This window comes from Hyla sarda, unplaced genomic scaffold (genome assembly GCF_029499605.1).
Source record: "Hyla sarda isolate aHylSar1 unplaced genomic scaffold, aHylSar1.hap1 scaffold_1203, whole genome shotgun sequence".
In the NCBI taxonomy this organism is placed as follows: Eukaryota; Metazoa; Chordata; class Amphibia; order Anura; family Hylidae; genus Hyla; species Hyla sarda.
In genome coordinates this window covers 78,188-100,440 of record NW_026607826.1, presented here as the reverse complement: position 1 = coordinate 100,440, position 22,253 = coordinate 78,188, and the positions used below count along the sequence as shown (strand labels likewise).

At 42.8% G+C, this 22,253-nt stretch overlaps 1 non-coding gene and 1 pseudogene across 1 annotated transcript; both read right to left on the bottom strand.

Annotated features, from left to right (window-relative positions):
• Positions 1 to 664: 664 nt before the first annotated feature.
• On the bottom strand, positions 665 to 907 carry LOC130303251 (U2 spliceosomal RNA; annotated as a pseudogene).
• A 7,566-nt stretch (positions 908 to 8,473) lies between these two features.
• On the bottom strand, positions 8,474 to 8,660 carry LOC130303249 (U2 spliceosomal RNA). Its single transcript, XR_008853351.1, has one exon. It is a non-coding gene; the product is annotated as a U2 spliceosomal RNA (small nuclear RNA).
• Between the last annotated feature and the right edge of the window lie 13,593 nt (positions 8,661 to 22,253).

Genomic DNA, 22,253 nt, shown 5'->3' with positions numbered 1-22,253 from the left:
TAAATTTAATTGGAGCAATGCTCTGTTAATCACAGTGATGTCAAGTTGACATAGCATCCGTCTATATACAATACAATCAATACACATATAAAGTGCCCTGTGCCATATGACATACAGTGCTATATAGTGTTATATAGGTACCTTCAGTATCAGCCAAATATATAACTCGATCGCACCCAGAACATGCCGATCGCTGCCATCTCCGTTCTCATTCTTGTTTGTATACAAAGCGACTGCGCATGCGTCGGAAAAGTTCCTACGTATCAGCGCATCACTTCCGCTCTCGATCGCTCACAGTAATGTGTGCTGATCAGGTGCGCGTAATGCCCTTACCCACACTAATCACCATTTGTGTTCTGCGGCTGCGCAAACGGGTCCGACGATCGTGTTATCACACTGGACATATCGCGATCCAGCCGGCCGGCTGTGCATGCGCATTGTAACCAAACACTTGTAACCTAGCAAATCATGTTTGAATAGTACAACAGTAAATGCTGACATCAAATTATCATGCAACTGATATTTTATTTCTAGATGACATGAATGAGGGCATATATTAGAAAAAATAATAATATATAAGAGGATGGCTGCAATGGCTGCGATCTTGGCTGTAGTGAAGGTCCCCACGCATTTGCTGTGGGGAAGAATAAAATAATCCAGTATTTCAAGATCCATGACCTGACTGGTGCTGTGATTTCGGGACTTTGTTTATATATAAATATATATATATATATATATATATATATATATATATATATATATATTCTTTTATTTTATTGAAGAGCTGAGGTATGTGCTCTCAAGTCACCCAAGTGCAAGTATTCACACAAAATACCGTGCACAAGGATGCGGTCTATCGCAAGCCCTTTTTTTACACTTGATCTTAGCCAAAAGGCCCAGAGGTGATAACCGGTAAAGGGGTGGAACCAACCATGCCCCCTTCATGAGCACTCACACTACTTATAGGGAAGAAAGGAAGGCTGGCAGGCGGCCTCCCATGCATAGGAAAGGAGGGAGGCATGCAGTCTCCCATACACTCTCTGGGTGGGTGGCAGTCAGCCACCCGTACATACAGCACAGGCTAAATCCACATCATTGCTTAAAAGAAGGACAGGAGTCCATTCCACTCTGATGGAGCAATAAGCAATGCAATCCATACCCTGGCTTTTACAGGAACCCCTGTAATTGTGTAATTCACATTTCTTGCCACAAGATGGCAGTGGTGTTTTAAAATCTTGAACGCTGTGCACAGCTAACTCCGTACTATTGAAATTGCTCAGTGTCTGTCAGACAGACTGGTATTTAGACTCTTCTATCTAGTTAGTTCCGGTGCCCTGCTGCAGCTCGGGCATGGGAGTTACTAACTAAGCGGGGACACTGGCACAGCGTTATTATTAAAACATAATCCTCCCTTACTTTAAAGGAAGGGAGGATTACGTTTTATATCATGAAAAACTATTTCGGAAACTATGTCGGAGTTAGCTGTGCACAGCGTTCAATATTTTAAAACACCACTGCCATCTTGTGGCAAGAAATGTGAATTACACAAGTCAAGAAATATTTTAAAGAAGCATTAATAAAAGTAAATTTTTAGGGGATCTTTAGTCAGGGTTAATCCTGAGGGGATTTATTTCCCCAAGTAGGTTGTTCATTAATAAGTTGGCCCAGAGATCCCTAAGGGATTTAGTTAGTGTAGGTTTTCGTGACATATTCTACTTTAACATAGCGGTAAATTTTTGTGGTTACTTGCATCACAAAATGTCATGAAAATTTTGAAAATGTTGCATTTTTCTAACTTTGAAACTCTCTGCTTGTAAGGAAAATGGATATTCCAAATACATTTTATATTGATTCACAAACACAATGGGGGAGATTTATCAAAGGATTTAGACTGATTTTTCCTGTCTAAATTTGTCGCACAGAAAGTCGCAGTCTAAATATGTGCGACTTTTCTGCGACTTTTGCTCTAGAGGATTTTTAGAACATGATGCATGCAAGTCTATTTTAGACAGAAATGCATTGGAAAATGCATTGGTGCTGAATTTATCAAGTGCGACTTTTGTGCGACAAGTCGCATCTGCCCAAAATACGCTGAAATGTCAGACCATGCTGGAGCAGGACTAAATGCAGTTTAAGCTGTAGACCCTGAAGTCTGAGCACAGAATTTATCAAGGGCTGTGAGACCTTTGATAAATTAGGAGCACAATAGACAGGAGACTACCACATACGCTGGTCTATAAGCATACCCAGAATAGACTAGATTAGTAAATGTCCCCCAATATGTCTAATTTATGTTGGCATCATAAAATTGACCAATTTTTTACTTTTTGAAGACATTAGAGGGCTTCAAAGTATAGCAGCAATTTTCTAAATTTTCATGAAAATTTTAAAATCTGAATTTTTCAAAGACCAGTTAAGTTTGAACTGGATTTGAGGGGCCATTCTGTGAGAAATACCCCATAAATGACCCCATTGTAGAAACTACACCCCTCACAGTTTTCAAAATGACATCCAAAAAGTGTGTTAACCCTTTAGGTCTTTCACAAGAATTACAGCAAAGTGGAGGAGAAAAATCAAAATCTGCATTTTTTACACTAACATATTCTTGTAGCCCCATTTTTTTCATTTTTAAAAGTGGTAAAAGGAGAAAAAGCCCCCCAAAATTTGTAGCTCAATTTCTCTCGAGTACGTAAATACATCATATGTTGACATAAAGTGCTTTGTGGGCTCACAACATGGCTCAAGAGGGAAAGAGCAACTGTAGGATTTTTTTAAACAAATTTTGCTGTCATGGTTTTTGGGGCCATGTTGCATTTAGGAAGCCCCCATGGTGCCAGAACAGCAAAAAAAAAACATATGGCATACTATTTTGGAAACTACACCCCTCAAGGAATGTAACAAGGGGTATAGTGAGCCTCAACACCCCCACAGGTGTTTGGCGACTTTGCGTTGAAATTGGGTGTAAAAATGGAAAATTAGATTTTCTCTATCGGCTCCATTGGGGGACACAGACCATGGGTGTATGCTGCTGTCTCTAGGAGGTATGACACTATGGCAACAAAAAAAGTCGGCTCCTCCCAGCAGGATATACCCGCCTCTAGGCCCTGAGCTAATCAGTTTTAGCTTAGTGTCTGAAGGAGGTGGACATGGTCTGGAATTCTCCAGACCAGGTCTTCTGTTTCTTATTTTTCCTAGTTAGGGTATGTGTTAGTTTTTTATTCCGTTTTCTTTCATGTTTTCAGGTGGGGACTCAGGAACTGCGGCTCACTGTTTCCTCATTGTGATTGAGGGGGCACAGACATTGCGTATATGCGCTGTTCACCCCTCTCGCCATTGGTCAGCGTCTGGGGTTGTACCTCATGGGTCCGGGTCCCCCTATTCCCTGCTCGCTTTGCTCGCACATGGTAGCTCAGCGTGATGCAGGTAACAGAAAGCTGACTGAAGACCTCACAGAAGACTCCATTAGGTAAGTACTTCTGATTGAGGTGAGTATATATTCTTCTCCCTTTAGGTGCTGACTTGCAACCTCTGGAGACCCTCATTTTTTGGCCCACCTTTCAGGGTCCAAGGGGCTGGCCTGTGTTAGGGGCTCTATCTTTTATTCTAAAAAAGGGGCGAGCAATGGCATATTGGGAATGAATGGTTTACTTTATTATTATGCACATGTGTGTGTGTGTTATACTATGCGGCTGACAGCCGCGGCGCTTACTATGTGGCTGACAGCCGCGGCGCTTTTACTGTTCGGGCGCATGAAGCGCCGACTTACTTTCGCTTTCGGCAGCAGACGACTGTCGGCGAATATGTTTATCGCCCGCTCACTTCCCCGTGGGCGCATATGCGGCTGACATGTGCGCCTGGGGCAAGGAGTGTGCGCCATTACTATTGTTCTTCTCGGCGGCCGGGGCGCTACAGCTCCACCCACAGGGCCGCCGGAGCTCACTGGAGGTGCGGATTGTCCTCCAATCAGCGCCGTGCGTGCGATTTTCGGTGGCAGAGGCCAATCAGACAGGGCCCCTGCTCCAGGCACGCCCCTCTCTGGCTATTGGCTGGCCTGTTTCTCCCTCTCTATCTACACAGAGCGGAGTTCTCCTCACAGCAGCCACCACAGGGGACACAGACTCGGGTGAGATAGTTCTTTTTTCATTATGTTCGTACCCAGAATTGTTCCTCCCTCTAAACAGACAACTGGAGCGTTAGTTTCCTATTTGGTCTGTAAGAACTGTAATTCCAAAATGCCTGGTTCTGCTGAACCCACTTGCTCTGCATGCTCCTCTGCTGCCCCAGACCCCCTGGTACCCTCGGATGCTCTTTCAGTTCTGGTGGATTCGGCCGCCCCTCCAGCCTGGGTTTCTTCCCTATCCCAGTATATGGGCTGACTTGACTCAAGTCTCCCGTTCGGTGGCTGAGGCTTCTCGTGACGTGGTGTCTGCCTTGAAGAGGTCTGCCCTGTGCCAACCCTCTAAAGGGCCCCGCTCCTCTTCTCCACATACTTCACCCTCTCACAGGCGTACTAGGGGTGTATCTTCTGACTCTTCCATTGAGTCTTCAGGTAGACGTGGGTGCTCCCCTCGTGGGTCCCGCCCCCCCGTGTCATCTGGTCACAAACGTCGCTCCTCCAGAGGACGTTCCCGGAATCGCCACTCTGCCTCGCAAGAGTCGCGTACCCGGTCATGGTCGCCCCCCACTTGTTCACATTCTCCTGGTGGATGAGGCTTTCTAATTGGCATCTGACTCGGAGGACCGCTCGGATACAGTTGAAATGGTGAACTCATTGGTTGCGGCCATAAGAGACACCTTTCACTTAGAGGACCCAGGATCTTCGGATGTGACTCCTGAAGTATCTTTTCATCATGCTAAACTGGCACCTCAAAGGTTCAGCTCTCACGCTGAATTTGACACCCTTCTGGAATCTGCATGGAAACATCCGGACAAGAGGCTCCCGGGAATGAAGAAGGTTCAGGAGTGTTACCCATTCGACAAGGACCTTGCCTCTAAGGTGGTTTCCCCTCCCTTGGTGGATCCACCAATTTCCCGCCTCTCTAAGGCTACTACACTGTCGCTAGCAGATATGGCTGCTTTCAAGGATTCAACGGACAAGAAGGTGGAGTCCTTAGTGAAGTTTGCCTCTGAAGCAGCAGGCTCTTCTCTGCTTCCCACCTTCGCCTCGGCTTGGGTGTCCAAGGCCCTATCGGTGTGGTGCTCAAAACTCCGTCAGGGTATCCAGGCGGGATCCCCCCAGAGGATCTGTCTGCTTTGATTCTCCAATGCTCTAAAGCTGGGGACTTTCTGTGCACAGCTTCCATGCAGTCAGCCCGTTGTGCTGCCTTTGCTGTGGGTCACCTGGCGGCCCTCCGCCGTTCCATGTGGCTTAAGGCTTGGGATGCGGATGCCGCTTCCAAAAGGTCTCTCACTGAGCTTCCTTTTACTGGTGCCCGTCTTTTTGGCAAGCGCCTTGACGAGATTATCTCTGAGGCGACGGTTGGCAAGAGTTCCTTGTTGCCTCAAAATAAGGCTCGCTCTACTTCCCAGAGGAAGTCCTCTTCCTTTCAGTCCTTTCGGACTTTTGGCCCTAATAAGGGGTCTAGGCAGGCGCCTTCGCGGGACAAGAAGGCTCCCTCATTCCGGGCTTGCCCGTCTTGGAAGTTGGACACCAACCGTTCCGGCCGTTTTGCGGCCAAATCGGGCAAACGCAAACCCACTTCCGCATGAAGTGATGCCCCCACCCGCAGATTTTTCTCGGGTGGGAGGTCGTCTCTTACTTTTTCGAGACATCTGGACCACACACATTCAGGACTCTTTGGTCAGGGACGTGGTGTCCAACGGATACCGAATGGAATTTGCCTCCCTCCCGAGGGATTGTTTTTTTCAGTCCCGGGCCCCCCGGTCTCCTTCTCTGGCAAAACAGTTTCGGGAGGCTCTCCGGTCCCTGCTTCTCCAGGGAGTTATTGTCCCTGTTCCTCCAAGGGAACGTTTTTGGGGTTTCTATTCCAATCTTTTTGTGGTCCCCAAGAAGGGCGGTTCTGTGCGGCCAATCCTGGACCTCAAGCGTCTCAACCTTCATCTTCTCATCCGCCACTTCCGATTGGAATCCCTCCGTTCGGTAGTGGCATCCATGGAACAAGGGGAATTTCTTTCTTCAGTGGACATCAAAGATGCCTACCTCCATGTTCCAATATTTCCCAGCCATCAATGGCTTTTTTTCCTATTACTCCTTGTGAAAATGAAAAATTTGGGATAACACCAGCATTTTAGTGAAGAAAATAAAATTTTTCATTTTCACGTCCAACTTTAATGAAAATTTGTCAAACACCTGTGGGGTGTTAAAGCTCACTATACCCATTCTTACATTCCGTGAGGGGTGTAGTTTCCAAAATGGGGTCACATGTGGGTATTTATTTTTGTGCGTTTATGTCAGAACCGCTGTAAAAGGTAAAAGGAGAAAAAGCCCCCCAAAATTTGTTGGGCAATTTTTACCGAGTACGGTAAAGTGAGAGAGCGCCATGCGCATTTAAGGCCTAAATTACGGATGCAAGAGTTAGACTTGCCTCGGATACCAAAATTACCCTACGGCAGTGTTTCGCAAACAGAGTGCCTCCAGCTGTTGCAAAACTCCCAGCATGCCTGGACAGTCAATGGCTGTCTGGCAATACTGGGAGTTGTTGTTTTGCAACAGCTGAAGACTACGTTTTAGAAACCGTGCCATACCAGAGGTTTCTCATTTTTATTGGGGGGGGGGGGGACTGTGTAGGGGTATGTTTATAGGTAGTGTTTTTAGGGTACATTCAGACTGCCGGGGGATTACAGTGAGTTTCCTGCTGGGAGTTTGAGCTGCAGCAGAAAATTTCCTGCATCTCTAGCTTGCAGCGAGAGACTAACTGTAAACCCCCGCCCCTTGTGAATGTACCCTGTACATTCGCATGGAGGGGGGGGCAAACCCCCAGGTACCGCCACCATCTTCTCCCCCCCCCCCTCTCTGCCTGACATCCAGGGGCGGGCAGAGCGGGGAATTTCCATGGTAACCCCTCCGCCTTTAACTGCCATTGGTCAGTAGTCATTACTAATGGCAGGGGATAGGGGGGGATGGCACCACTGCCACCTCGCTCCTATCCCTTAGGAGGATTGGGGCTGTCACTGACAAATCCTTTCATCCCTATTTTCCTGGGCAATCGGGTCATCAGAGACCCGATCAGCCCGGAATTGCCACAAACGTCGATTTGCCGCCATGGCCGACATGGGGGGTTCTCAGGACCCTCCTAGGCATTTTCACAGGATGCCTGCTGAAAGATTTCAACAGGCATCTCGGTCCGGTCCCCGACGGCTAGCGGGGACACGCCTACCTTTGTTGCCTGCAGCCATCTCCCTGGTTGTCCGGACACGGAATCAAACCAACTGGAACGAGAAACTGAAAATAAACAGTATTCACCTGCATCCTTTTGGACTCTTTGCTGAATCAGGGTAATCTGACAACCCATGGTCGTGCTGTTGGTGCTTCTGGTTCTTCTGCTGTTTACACCTGGCAGTGGCATTGAATGACATTTAATAGAACTAAAGGTCCTGGGTGCAACAATCCTCCCATGAGGACCAGCCTCAACAGCTTTGTAGATTACACTCATGTTTGCAACTCCATATACATTTTATTTTCTTCATACTTCTTTCTTCATACTTTTTTCTTTCTGTCATTCAGACTTTCATTCATTCTCACTCACTCACTCACTCACTTTAATTCATTTGTTCTCTCTCTCACTCACTCAATTACTCACTCAATCACTCACTCACTCTCTCTCTTACCCACTCACTCAGACAGTCTCTCTCTCTTTCTTTCTTTTTTTTATTAATTTTTTCCATCTTCTTCTTCAGACCCCATCATAGCACTAATGCTTATCCAATACCACCAGCAGATGGAGACACTCCATTGCAACATTGGTTGTGAGCAGCAGTTTCTAAAAACAAATGCCTCATGGCTGATTTCTCATCAATCAATGGATGGCAAATTTTGTTTTTATCATTCACTGACCACAGAACCAATGCATGGTCAAGCAACAGCAATGACGCACCCTTGTGAATAACCATGAGACCCTCACATCATTTAACAGGATTCAGCACCACCTGCAAGACAGCTACGTATCATGTCATGTCAAACCTGCACAGGTGTGCTAGATTAGTATTATTATTATTTTTTTAGTTTTTATGACATCAATCAGTGTGCAAACATGGTCAGTAAAACGCCAAATGGATAGACGTTCATAAACCAGTCAGTGCAACTCATTATTGTGGTCTCTAATTGTGGAACTCTTTTTTTTTTTTGTGAGGATACGATGAGCTTATCCAATTAAGGAGGCCATTCAGCAGTACTGGGTCTGGACAGCAGCGGCACCTGCTGCAGCCAGACTGATTGACATGACAAGGCAGGCAACAGCTGCAGCAGCACCCACAGAGGATTAAATAAGAATCTGTCTTTTTTAACACTGGAATGGGGTGGTGCACTGTACCCGAAGATACTGCCATATCGGGTCAATGCATTGGGCGACGGAAGCAAGTTTCCAAATCGGCTCCCATTCTCAAAAATCCATTTAATTTATGGTCCCCAGATAGGGGACGTATCAGATATTAAACTGATAAGAACAGATTTTTGATTGAAAAAACCTTTATTACCAATCAATTGTCAATCACACAATAAATATATTCACCATAACAGAACTGACTTTTTTTTATCTATCTATCTATATATATATATATATATACCGTATTTATCGGGGTATACCACGCACCGGCCTATAACACGCACCCTCATTTTACCAAGGATATTTGGGTAAAAAAAGTTTTTTACCCAAATATCCATTGTAAAATGAGGGTGCGTGTGTGCGCGTGTATACCCCGATAAACCCCCAGTAAAGGCAGGGGGAGAGAGGCCGTCGCTGCCCGCTTCTCTCCCCCTGCCTTTCCTGGGGTCTAGAGCGCTGCTGCCGGCCCTTCTCACCCCCTGGTTATCGGCGCCGACAGCCAGGGGGAGAGAAGGGGCAGCGGCACCCATTGCCGGCGCCGCTGCCCCGTTGCCTCCCCCCATCCCCGGTGGCATAATTACCTGGGTCGGGTCCGCGCTGCTGCAGGCCTCCGGCGCGCGTCCCCTGCGTCGTTGCTATGCACGGTGCGGCGCATGACGTCAGTGCGCCGCGCCGTGCAGCGCATAGCAACAGGTAATTATGCCACCGGGGATGGGGGGAGACAACGGGGCAGCGGCGCCGGCAATGGGTGCTGCTGCCCCTTCTCTCCCCCTGGCTGTCGGCGCCGGCACCGATAGTCAGGGGGACAAAACGGGCAGCGGCGCCGATAGCCAGGGGGTGAGAAGGGCCGGCAGCAGGGCTCTAGACCCCAGGAAAGGCAGGGGGAGAGAAGCGGGCAGCGACGGCCTCTCTCCCCCTGCCTTTCCTGGGGGTGTATCGGCGTATAACACGCACATAGACTTTAGGCTAAAAATTTTAGCCTAAAAAGTGCGTGTTATACGCCGATAAATACGGTATATATATATATATATATATATATAGATATATAAAAAAAAATATTTTATTGAAGAGCTGAGGTATGTGCTCTTAAAGAGTAGCTATCCTCAACTAAAATGTCCATATTCCCCCTCCCCATCTTTCCCTCACACTGTCTACATCTATCCCTGTTTTTTTTATCCTCTTAAAACATTAGAACAATACCTTTTTCCACTCCTCTTCGGTAGCTCAGAGTTGAGCAGTCTCACGATTGCAGGAAGTCGGCGGGCGGGCCGACGTGACGTCATCTGAAGCCTCGCCGGCCACCACTTCCGCCCATCTTGCTGTATTCTGCGCTCAATGTCGGGAGCGCGCATACAGGCGCGCATACAGGCTGGGAGGGACGGCAGCCTCTGAGTCTCCTCCTTTCTGTTTGGTTTTGCACATACCATTCAGAGAGGAGGAGAGTCTGAGAACGGAGCTGCTGTACTGTGCCCTGAGGGAATTTATAATATCAAAATGGTGGGTAGTACAATTGATTATATGCCCAAAACAATAAAAATAAAATTTCACAAAGCTGCAATCCCCAATGAATGACTGCAGACCGCAGTGCATTATAAATGGTGTGAATAATAGTGATTTTATCCCAATCAAAAATGATGCATAATTTTTGAATGGGATAAAATCTCCATTATTGACACCATTTATAATGCACTGCTGGCTGCAGCCATTCATTGGGGATTGCAGCTTTGTGAATTTATTTATTTATTTTTTCATATAAAGCTGCACTCCCAAATGAATGGCTGCAGCCAGCAGTGCATTATAAATGCTGTCAATAATAGTGATTTTATCCCATTCAAAAATGATGCATCATTTTTGTAATGGAATAAAATCTCTTTTTTTTCCACCATCTATACCAGTGATCCCCAAACTGTGGCCCTCCAGATGTTGCAAAACTACAACTCCCAGCATGCCTGGACAGCCAACGGCTGTCCAGGCATGCTGGGAATTGTAGTTTTGCAACATCTGGAGGGCCACAGTTTTGGGACCACTGACCTATACTGCATTGCTGCGGTTTTATCCTGTACATGTGCTCACTGATTGCATATTTTATTGCATTAGGAACACCGCAGCAATTCAGGATAGGTGGTGATTAAAAAAAAAGATTTTATTCCATTCAAAAATTGTGCATATTTATTGATGGAATGAATTCACAATTTATATCACCATCTAGACTGTATTGCACATAACACCATAACCTCCCCCCAATGGAATAAATGTGCTTTTTTTGCTCACCATCTATACTGGAGTGATCCGGTGTTACTCAATAAAACCGCAGCACTACAATATAGATAGTGATCCAAAGTCCCAAATGAGTCCAAAATCAGAAATTTACCGTGCATACCATCCACACTCAATATATGATAATGAGCGTGCATAGCATGCAGGCTCAAAACATGATAATGAGAGTGCATAGCATGCATGCTCAATACCTGATATTGAGCATCCATAGCATGCACACTCAATACATAATAATAAACATGAATATTTTGAGCGTGCATAGCCTGCATGTTGAATACATGATATTGAGCATGCATAGCATGCACAGTAAGTATATGATATTGAGCATGCATAGCATACACACTCAATACATGATAATGAGCGTGCATAGCATGCAGGCTCAATACATTGTAATGAAAGTGTGTAGCATGTATGTGTAGCATACATTGAGTATCCATAGGATGCATACTCAATACATAATAATGAACGTTAATATATGAGTGTGCATAGCATGCATGCTCAATACATTATATTGAGCATGCATAGCATACACACTCAATACATGATAATGAACGTGAAAATATGATCGTGCATAGCATGCATGCTCAATACATGTTATTGAGCATGCATAGCATCCACAGTCAATACATGATATTGAGCATGCATAGCATGCACAATCAATGCATGATATTGAGCGTGCATGGCATAAACACTCAATACATGATAATGAGCATGCATAGCATGCAGGCTCAATACATCGTAATGAAAGTGTGTAGCATGCATGCTCAATAAATGATATTTTGCATGCATAGCATGCACACTCAATACATAATTAACGTGAATATTTTGAGCGTGCATAGCATACATTTTCAATAAATGATATTGAGCATGCATAGCATACACACTCAAAAATGATATTGAGCATGCATAGCATACTGGCTCAATACATCATAATGAGAGTGCATAGCATGGATGCTCAATATATAATAATGAACATGAATATATGAGCGTGCATAGCATGCACAGTCAATACATGATATTGAGCATGCATAGCATACACACTCAATACATGATAATGAATGTGAATATATGAGCGTGCATAGCATGCATGCTCAATACATGTTATTGAGCATGCATAGCATCCACAGTCAATACATGATATTGAGCGTGCATAGCATGTACAATCAATACATGATATTGAGCGTGCATGGCATAAACACTCAATACATGATAATGAGCATGCATAGCATGCAGGCTCAATACATCATAATGAAAGTGTGTAGCATGCATGTTCAATATATTACATTGAGCATCCATAGGATGCATACTCAATACATAATAATGAACGTTAATATATGAGTGTGCATAGCATGCATGCTCAATACATGATATTGAACATGTATATCCTACACACTCAATACATTATAATGAGCGTGCATAGCATGCAGGCTCAATACATCATAATGAGAGTGCATAGCATGCACACTCAATACATAATAATTAGCGTGCTTATCTGATCAATACCTGATGTTGAGCGTGCATAGCCTGCACAGTCAGTACATGATAATGAGCCTGCATAGCTGAGTGTGCATAACATGCACACTCAATACATGATAATGAGTTTGCTTAGCTGAGCGTGCATAGCATGCAGGCTCAAAATATGATATTGAGCAGCCCTAGCTTGCTGTCGCTATAAATACAATGTGCAGAGTATTATTAAACCTTGTATAATTGATTATTGTACTGAAAAAGGATGATAGCCACTAACATGTTATCTCAACAAGACCAAAACCAAGTAATGGAGAATTTTGCTTTAGGCTATTACATACTCTATTAATCTATTTACTAAAGGCAACTGGATATTCATACGCTGCAGAGGAGGAAAGGGATGAAGAATATAATCCTGAAGAATCTTCTGATGAGGTAATTAATATTCTTTATTATTTATATATATATATATATATATATTTTATTTTTTTTATTTTTTTTTAAATACTTATTATTATATTAATTCACTTTTTTTTTTTTTTAAATAGGAAGATTATAGTATTCAACAGGAGACGGAAAGTGACAGTGAGGAGGAAACAGCTGCAACAATACATGAAATAACGCCGGTAAGCATATCAACAAGCTACACTTGAAGATCATTTGAACACTGTAATTGAACCCACACCAGGGTCTAACCTACACATTACTAACAGCACCCTGATGTTTAGCTTTCTACCCCGTTTGACAAAAGATCTCCATAGACCACAATGGGCAAAATAAAAAAAATAAAATAAAATAATGTTTTAGATCTAGCCCATTCATTCCTATCCACCAAAAATAGACACTGGAGGCTGACTTCCAGTACCCTGCTGTTTAGCTTCCTACTTCATTTGACACAGGATCTCCATAGACCACAATGGGCCATTGAATTCATTGGGCAAAAAATCTCAATATTATAGATCTAGCCCATTCATTCCTATACACCAACAATAGACCCTGGAGGCTGACTTCATACTCAGCCTCCAATGGTATTTTGACTAAACAAACCTCAAATGTTTAATGGGTTAATTTGTTGGTGTATAGGAATGAATGGGCTAGATCAGTGTTGTTCAAACAGTGGCCCTCCAGATGTCGCAAAACTACAACTCACTCACAGTCCACGCATGCTGGGGGTTTTAGTTTTGCAACATCTGGAGGGCCACAGTTTGAAGACCACTTGGCTACATCTATCTTCTACAATCTTCACTATCACCAATCTCTTCTTTCTCCTGCCCTAATCTAGCAGCCAAACATTACCATGACACCCTAAAGTCTACCCTGGATCAAATGGTACCCTCTAAAACACGAATCTCCCGACACAGACGGCAGCAACCCTGGCACACGCTAACAACCCGCTTTCTCAGGCGATGCTCTAGGTGTGCTGAACATCTCTGGAGGAAAACTAAGACTTCTTCAGACTATCTGCACTATAAATTCATGCTTAAATCCTATTACTCCGCTCTTCACCTCGCCAAACAAACATATTTTACCTCCCTCATCTCCTCTCTGTCTAACAACCCAAAACACCTTTTTGACACGTTCAACTCTTTCCTTCGGCCTAAAGTACAGACCCCAATCACTGATCTCTGTGCTGAAGACCTGGCCAAATACTTCAAAACTAAAATCGATGAAATTCGTGATGAAATCCTCTCCCAGTCCCCTAAAAGTTCTGATCCAATTCCCAGCCACGTCTCCTCTTCATCACTCTCAGTTTTTGAGCCTGTAATGGAGGATGAAGTTTCCAAGCTCCTCTCCTCCGCCCGCCCCACTACCTGCTCTAGTGACCCCATGCCTTTACACCTCATCCAGTCTCTCTCTCCTGCTATCAGCTGTCACCTAACTAAAATCTTTAACCTCTCCCTCTCTTCTGGGGTCTTTCCCTCCTCCTTCAAACACTCTATCATAACCCCACTATTGAAAAAACCATCTCTGGACCCTTCCTGTGCAGCCAACTATCGACCCGTCTCAAATCTCCCCTTTATCTCCAAACTCCTGGAATGCTTAGTCTACTCCCGCCTTATCCGCTATCTCTCCGAGAACTCTCTCCTTGACCCCTTACAGTCTGGTTTCCGCTCCATTCACTCCATTCACAGAAACGGCCCTAACCAAAGTCACTGACGATCTTCTGATGGCCAAATCAAATGGCAATTTCTCTTTACTGATTCTCTTGGACCTGTCTGCGGCTTTTGACACTGTGAATCATCAACTCCTCCTCAGTAGTCTCCGCTCCATCGGTCTCAAGGACTCTGCTCTCGCCTGGTTTTCCTCCTATCTCTCTGGCCGCTTTTTTAGCGTCTCGTTTTCTGGCTCTACTTCTTCTCCTCTTCCCCTTGCTGTCGGGGTTCCCCAGGGATCGGTCCTAAGTCCTCTACTCTTTTCACTCTACACATCCCCGATTGGGAAAACAATCAGTGGATTTGGTTTCCAGTACCACCTCTACGCTGATGACACCCAACTTTATACCTCCTCCTCCAACATCACCCCTGCACTCCTACAGAATACCAGTGACTGTCTCGCTGCCGTCTCAGACATCATGTCCTCTTTATATCTGAAACTAAATCTTTCTAAAACCGAACTTCTTGTCTTTTCTCCATCAACTGATACTGTACCTAACCCTGACATTTCCATCTCGGTATGTGGTACTACCATAACTCCCGGGCAGCAGGCTCGCTGTCTTGGAGTTATACTTGACTCTGATCTGTCTTTCACTCCCCATATTCAGTCTCTTTCACGTTCTTGTCACCTGCATCTAAAAAACATTTCCAGAATCCGCCCGTTTCTCATTACTGAAACTGCTAAAACTCTCATTATTGCTTTGATTCACTCCCGTCTCGACTACTGTAACTCTTTACTAATAGGCCTTCCTTTCTCCAAACTCTCTCCTCTTCAGTCCATCCTTAATGCCGCAGCCAGACTCATCTCCTCTCCAGCCGCTACACCGACGACTCCTCCCTGTGCCAGTCACTACACTGGTTAACAATTCAGTCCAGAATACAGTACAAAATCCTCAGTCTCACACACAAAGCTCTCCACAATGCTGCACCTCCCTACATCTCCTCTCTCATCTCCGTCTACCATCCTACACGTTCTCTCCGATCTGCTAATGATCTCACACTAACATCTTCTATAATCCGAACTTCTCACTCCCGTCTACAAGACTTCACTCGTGCTGCACCGGTTCTCTTGAATGCTATCCCTAAATCCCTCAGACTCAACAACAACATCCATAGTTTCAAACGTGGCTTAAAAACACATCTCTTCAGACAGGCCTACAGTAGTCTCTAATTGGCCTCAACATATCCTCAACATATCCCCAACATATCCTCAACATATCCCCACACCTCTTGTTTGAATAGTTATTGTGTAATTTTATGTCTGATACTTGTCTTTGTTTGTACCCCATAATTGTAAGCGCTGTGGAATCTGTATGCGCTATATAAATAAATAAATAAATAAAATAAATAAATCTATAACATAGTGATTTTTTGTCTATTTAAATCCAAGGGCCCATTGTGGTCTATGGCGATATTGTGGTAAACTTGTAAGAAAGCTGAACAGCAGTGTCCTTTTAGTAATGTGTATCAATTCCTCTGTTGATATAGAGGGAGATTTATCAAAACCTGTCCAGAGGAAAAGTTTCTGAGTTGCCCATTGCAACCAATCAGATTGCTTCTTTCATTTTTCAGAGGCCTTTTAAAAAATGAAAGAAGCAATCCAATTGGTTGCTATGGGCAACTGCACAACTCTTCCTCTACACTGGTTTTGATGAATCTCCCCCATAGAGTTCTGTGATTATACTCATATTAGTTTGAACTTTTGTGAACTAGGTCAATTGAATACAACACATTACCTCCTTTTTCAATTAACCTAGTTGCCCATTTATGGTATCCAATCAACCTAGTTTCCACGGTTCAAAGTATCAATTGACCTATATCTGTCAAACCTAATTAAAGAATAATCACACAACTTGAGCTGAACCCAGTAATTGAACCCACACCAGGGTCTCCCATACATATTACTACCAGTACCCTGCTGTTTAGTTTCCTACTTCATTTGACACAGGATCTCCATAGACCACAATGGGCCATTGAATTCAATGGGCAAAAAATCTCAATGTTATAGATCTAGCCCATTCATTCCTATACACCAACAATAGACCATGGAGGCTGACTTCATACTCAGCCTCCAATGGTATTCTGACTCACCAAAATGATAATGTTTAATGGGTTAATTTATTCCTAAATTTCTGTACTTTCCTATTTTGTCTGTAGCTTGATGCATTGCACAAACATTTTAGCAGGAACTGGTGGGTTTGGATAAAACAGTCCCCCATAGGGCTACTGTAAGTGGTCCCCAAAATTTTTTGTGACACCTCTATGTCCATTTAATATATTGTTCAAGAGGATTACATTTTTTTATTGTATACAATTTTTTATCTTTTTGTATTCATTTTTAGAAACGAAAAGCTCTTCTGGAAAGACTAAGAAAAAAGGCAGAACTACATGGCGAGCTACATGAGCACTCTTTCCAAAACGATCCAGAGTGGCCAAGCATCAATGACATCCCAGGTGACATAGTTACATAGTTACATAGTTAGTACGGTCGAAAAAAGACATATGTCCATCAAGTTCAACCAGGGAATTAAGGGGTAGGGGTGTGGCGCGATATTGGGGAAGGGATGGGATTTTATATTTCTTCATAAGCATTAATGTTATTTTGTTCCAGGAATGTATCTAATCCTGTTTTAAAGCTGTTAATTGTTCCTGCTGTGACCAGTTCCTGAGGTAGACCGTTCCATAAATTCACAGTCCTCACGGTAAAGAAGGCGTGTCGCCCCTTGAGACTAAACTTTTTCTTCTCCAGACGGAGGGAGTGCCCCCTCGTCCTTTGGGGGGTTTAACCTGGAACAGTTTTTCTCCATATTTTTTGTATGGGCCATTAATATACTTATATACGTTTATCATATCCCCCCTTAAACGTCTCTTCTCAAGACTAAACAATTGAAACTCCTTTAATCGCTCCTCATAGCTAAGATGATCCATGCCCCATATTAGTTTAGTCGCGCGTCTCTGCACCCTTTCCAACTCCGCAGTGTCCCTTTTATGGACAGGTGCCCAAAACTGAACAGCATATTCCAGGTGAGGCCGTACCAATGCTTTATAAAGGGGGGGTATTATGTCCCTGTCCCTTGAGTCCATGCCTCTTTTGATACATGACAATATCCTGCCGGCTTTGGAAGCAGCAGCCTGACATTGCATGCTATTCTGTAGTCTGTGATCTACAAGTACACCCAGATCCTTCTCTACCAGTGACTCTGCCAGTTTAATCCCCCCTAAGACATACGAAGCATGCAGGTTATTAGTACCCAGATGCATAACTTTACATTTATCCACATTGAACCACATTGAACTATAATGATCCAAGAATTGGGAATACACATTGGTGCAAGTGCCAAAATTGCAAAATTATGCCAACAAGAGATGAGAGCATCTGCTGCCAGGAGGAGGATATTCTTAATCCCCACTTTGATAAAGGACTAACTTGTATTCTACAACACGAGGAGTTAGTCAACTTGAGATTTAAAGAAAAAAGTTCAGTGGATGAATAAGTGCCAAAGAATTGTTAAAAAATCGCAATAGGTAATAATATTGTATTGTATATAAATTTTTATATCTTTTTTAGAAACATTTTTTTTAATGTTTTTAAATATTACTCTCTCTTTTTGACCTTTTCATAAAACTTGAAAAATTAAAAATGTGCATATCAGCATTTCTCTGTGTTTACATGAACATAATTGCAGTTGCTATTACAATTCATTTTATTTTTTATTTATTTTTTTGTGTGCAAATAATTTACCAATCTCAAAGTACATTTACACAAACTTTAGCGTATAGGGCTGGGGGAGATAAAACCGGGGGATCACGTATCCCTGCCATATGCAACCATATGTTAATTCCTTTCTATGAGCCGACCGGAGTGAAATGCCGATTATGGTTGGCTCATTTTTGCCCTGTATGCGCTTTTTCCACAGACCTAAAGCCATAGTCGACCATGGTTTTACTTCACCTTTTTAGGTACGGTTGAAAGTGCATACGGGACAAAAATGAGCCAACCTCACTGAGGATCACTCCGGTCGGCTCATTGAAATGATTTACCATACGGCAGGGATACGGTAGCACATGGTTTTAGCTCCACCACAGCCTTATGAACTCATGTAAGTGTAACAACATGATGTAGGTCTTTATAAGTCTTCCCCCACGATTGTGAAATTTGAATCTAAATCCACATATCTGTAAATTATTCATAATTTTTACACTATTTTAATCTTATTTTATTTGTAGGGTTATTCGCAAGTCCGCTTATAGATCCTACTCTTGTTTTGCGCATGGAATCCTTGGGCCTAAACGACGAAAGCCAATACCATCATGTGTCGTCAATTTTATTAGGTCTGAATTTCCAGATCCTGACGGGCAATATATTGGATTCCACTGGCCTGATGAATACCCAGCAAGTGACATGGCTGCTGATGTTTGATTCACTATGACACTTACTTTCTGCACTTTTCATGTTATTACAGTTTTACATTGCACTTTTATTGTTTACAATTTTTTTATGTTTATTTATCTTGTTATTTATATTATATTAATTAGTTATTTAAATTTTTATGGTGGTTATTTTATTTTGTCTATTTTAATCTGTCTACACCAGTCATTTCCCAAACGCGGTCGGCACACTGCTATTCCATTTGACACTTCCCATTGTTGGAGTTTATTTTTCCGTTGATTTTTTTATTTCCAGCCCTGGCATGCTCGCTGATGACTGACGGCGCAGGGTGGAAGGGAAGCCTGCGTGCGAACTGCGCACAGTGTCCCACTCCCCCTTGCGGCCCAGTGAGGCAAAAATGGAGCCATGGTGAAGAAGCTGTAATACCTGCGGTGCCACCGTCACTGCGGTGTCACCCAGGTCACCCTCTACCCACCCCAACTGTCAACCCCCCCCCCCCGTCCACACCCGTGTCACCATGTTCATCCTCCTGTCCTCAGTGTCACACATGTTCCCCCTCCCCGTCAATCATGTCTACCCCCTATTCACATCTGTCACCCATGTACACTCCTCTACACCCCTGTTACCCAATTACACCCCTCTGTTACCCATGTACATTCCTCTACACCCCTCTATAAACCATATACACTCCTCTACACCCCTCTATAAACCATGTACACTCCTCTACACCCCTCTATAAACCATGTACACTCCTCTACACCCCTCTATAAACCATATACACTCCTCTACACCCCTCTGTCACCCATGTACACCCCTCTGTTACCCATGTACACTCATCTACACCCCTCTGTTGCCCACGTAAAATAATTGCGGATCCTAATGTGTTTGTTTTGCATGTTTAACAGTGAAGAATTGTGTGTGGAATAAATAGTCAAGATGGCAACAATTCAAAGTAGAGAAGATATTATTTCTCAGTTGCTATATAAAGCAGAAATTTTAAATACATACCAACTGAAAAATAGATAATCCATACTCCTTGTATCTCGGCCAGCTGCAGCACCTGGCGTATGAGATAACCCCCGGTTTTCTATAAAATTTTACCTTGTTTAAAGGTAGTCTTATATGGCATATAAAAAAAATATTAATTCCTTAGAAACTGAATATTTTTGATTTACGTTTTTTTTTAACAATTGATGATTAAAATTTATTTTCTGTAATGAAAACATTTCACAAAAACAAGTAGTAATAATATTTTTTAATAAACAACACTATAATAATAAACCATTAATAAAAAAAGTATTTTTTACTCATGAAAATATACATGAATATGCATGTTAAACAATATAGCACATAAACAAGTATATAGCACATAACAAACAAGTAAAAAATTTAAATCTTGAGTGGTGTTTTTCAACCATTGATTGTTTGTCTGGTTTTTCAATTGGTGCTATATTAGAAGGCATTGTTGACCGGCGAGAGGTCCAGTCTATGGAAATGTTTCCATCAGCAAGTCCCATTACATCCTGCATGATTTTCGAGACGAATTCCTGAGTGGTTGGCTCATACACTGATCGTAGAAACCACTCTTTCCGGGCTTTTGAATAGGCAAGATTGTACCTCGGTGTGCCTAAAGGTCCGCTAGTTTCAGTCTCTCTTGTAACAACTGCTTGCACTCTATTCATTATAATTATGGTCAAGAGCAGCAAGCTGTGTTCGAGCATACACCCTGTCTATACTAAAATGAAGTCTTTTAGGCCTGTATTTTGTTAGTGAACTATGAAACACTTCCAGATCTCCAGTGTGACAAAAGTTGCTAAGATGTCTAAGGTCTTTTTGTAGTCTTGTATCCATGACAATTTTTCCAAGTTCAACATAACAGGCACTTTGTTTTTTTAACCATTTTCGGGTGGACTGAATGTCCTCAGGGAGTTGGTCATGATGACAAGATGATTCCTGACCATTATCATCCTTCCAAAAATGAACGTTGGTGACATGGTACAAGACAGAGTTCCATCTGTTTACAAGTTCATCTGGATTGCATTCACAAGTATTAGAACTCCACCATAAATGATTTTTAATTGGTCCTATCCATTCTGCTAAATCTTGGCAGTTTTTTGTTTTTTTTTGCTGACGGCAAGTAGCTTTTTTCCTATAGATTTAGCTAAGTGCCAGACATCAAACTGGTGACCAATTGTTTTATATTCCTCACGCAGCATTTTTCTGATGGATACGTGCCGGTCAGTGCAAATGATGTCTATGTCCACTTTATTTTGCAGTAGAAATTCCAAGGCATTCTTGCACGCTATTTTTTCAAGGGCAACAGAGGATAAACCAATACCGATTTGTTGAATGTTGAAATTCAATATTTTGTTAGTTTCTACATCCATCAATGTGTATATGCAATATTTTGCACTGTGCCCGGGTGAATCACATTGTCCATCTCCAGCAACACATACTGCATGTTGTGATATTTTTTCCATTTCTAATTTTTGATTAATTGTTCAAGAATTTTCAATTGCAGGAAATATATATATTTTTGGGATACGGTAGTAAGTAGCCTGGCTAATTCCCAAAATATTAAATATTTTTAGGAACTGTTGGATTTTGATGTAAGTGTTTCCACTAGTAATGATAGGAGTAGCTAACTGTAAATTTCCAAATGGTTTCTTTCCCAATCGGGGCTGGCTCTGCCATATGCATTTTAAATGTTTGGCCTCGAATTCAGCAAAGACTGAAATATATGATCCCTTTGTTTTTTTATACACTCTTAGTATTTTTTTGTTGCAGGGTGGATTAGAGGTACAAGGCATCTTGTATAGTAATGTGTCCAAACAGCTTTCATAAACTATGAATTTTCTTTCTTCATGATGTGGTACATTTACATTTACAAATTTTTCACTCAGCACATGCTGACTGTCCTCTTCTTCGTAGTCTTCATCATCTGAATGAACTGAGTCTCCCTCATCATCACTTGAACTACTTTCATTTGTTGAGACTGGAGTTGTGATTGTTGATAAACTTTTATCTACTTCTAAAACAGATATAGGGGCATGCAGAGTAGATTCCTCCACAATAACAGTGACTTCAGGGTCTTCAATAGGTTGTATAGGTGAAATTGTCAATTCGGATAAAAGCGTGGCAGGTAGTAGTTCGTGTCTAGCTCTACAACTTTCTTGAAACTCAGGTACACTGTTAAGAGTTGCTGATCCAGTTGGTCCTATATTTTTTTTCGGAGTCGAAAATATTACACTGGCACCTTGCAATGGCTCCGAAGGCAGGTTTCCAAATACCAAGCTTTGTCTTGATTTTTTTTTTCTCAAGATTTTTTTTTTAACCAGTCTTCTGCATTGTATTTTTATAGAGAAAGTTGTAGGTTTTACTTGTATACACTGATTTCCGGTTCCCCAATTCCTGTCAAATATAGTTGCTGCTTCCTTTTTCGTTATCTCTGAGGCTTGTGGCTCC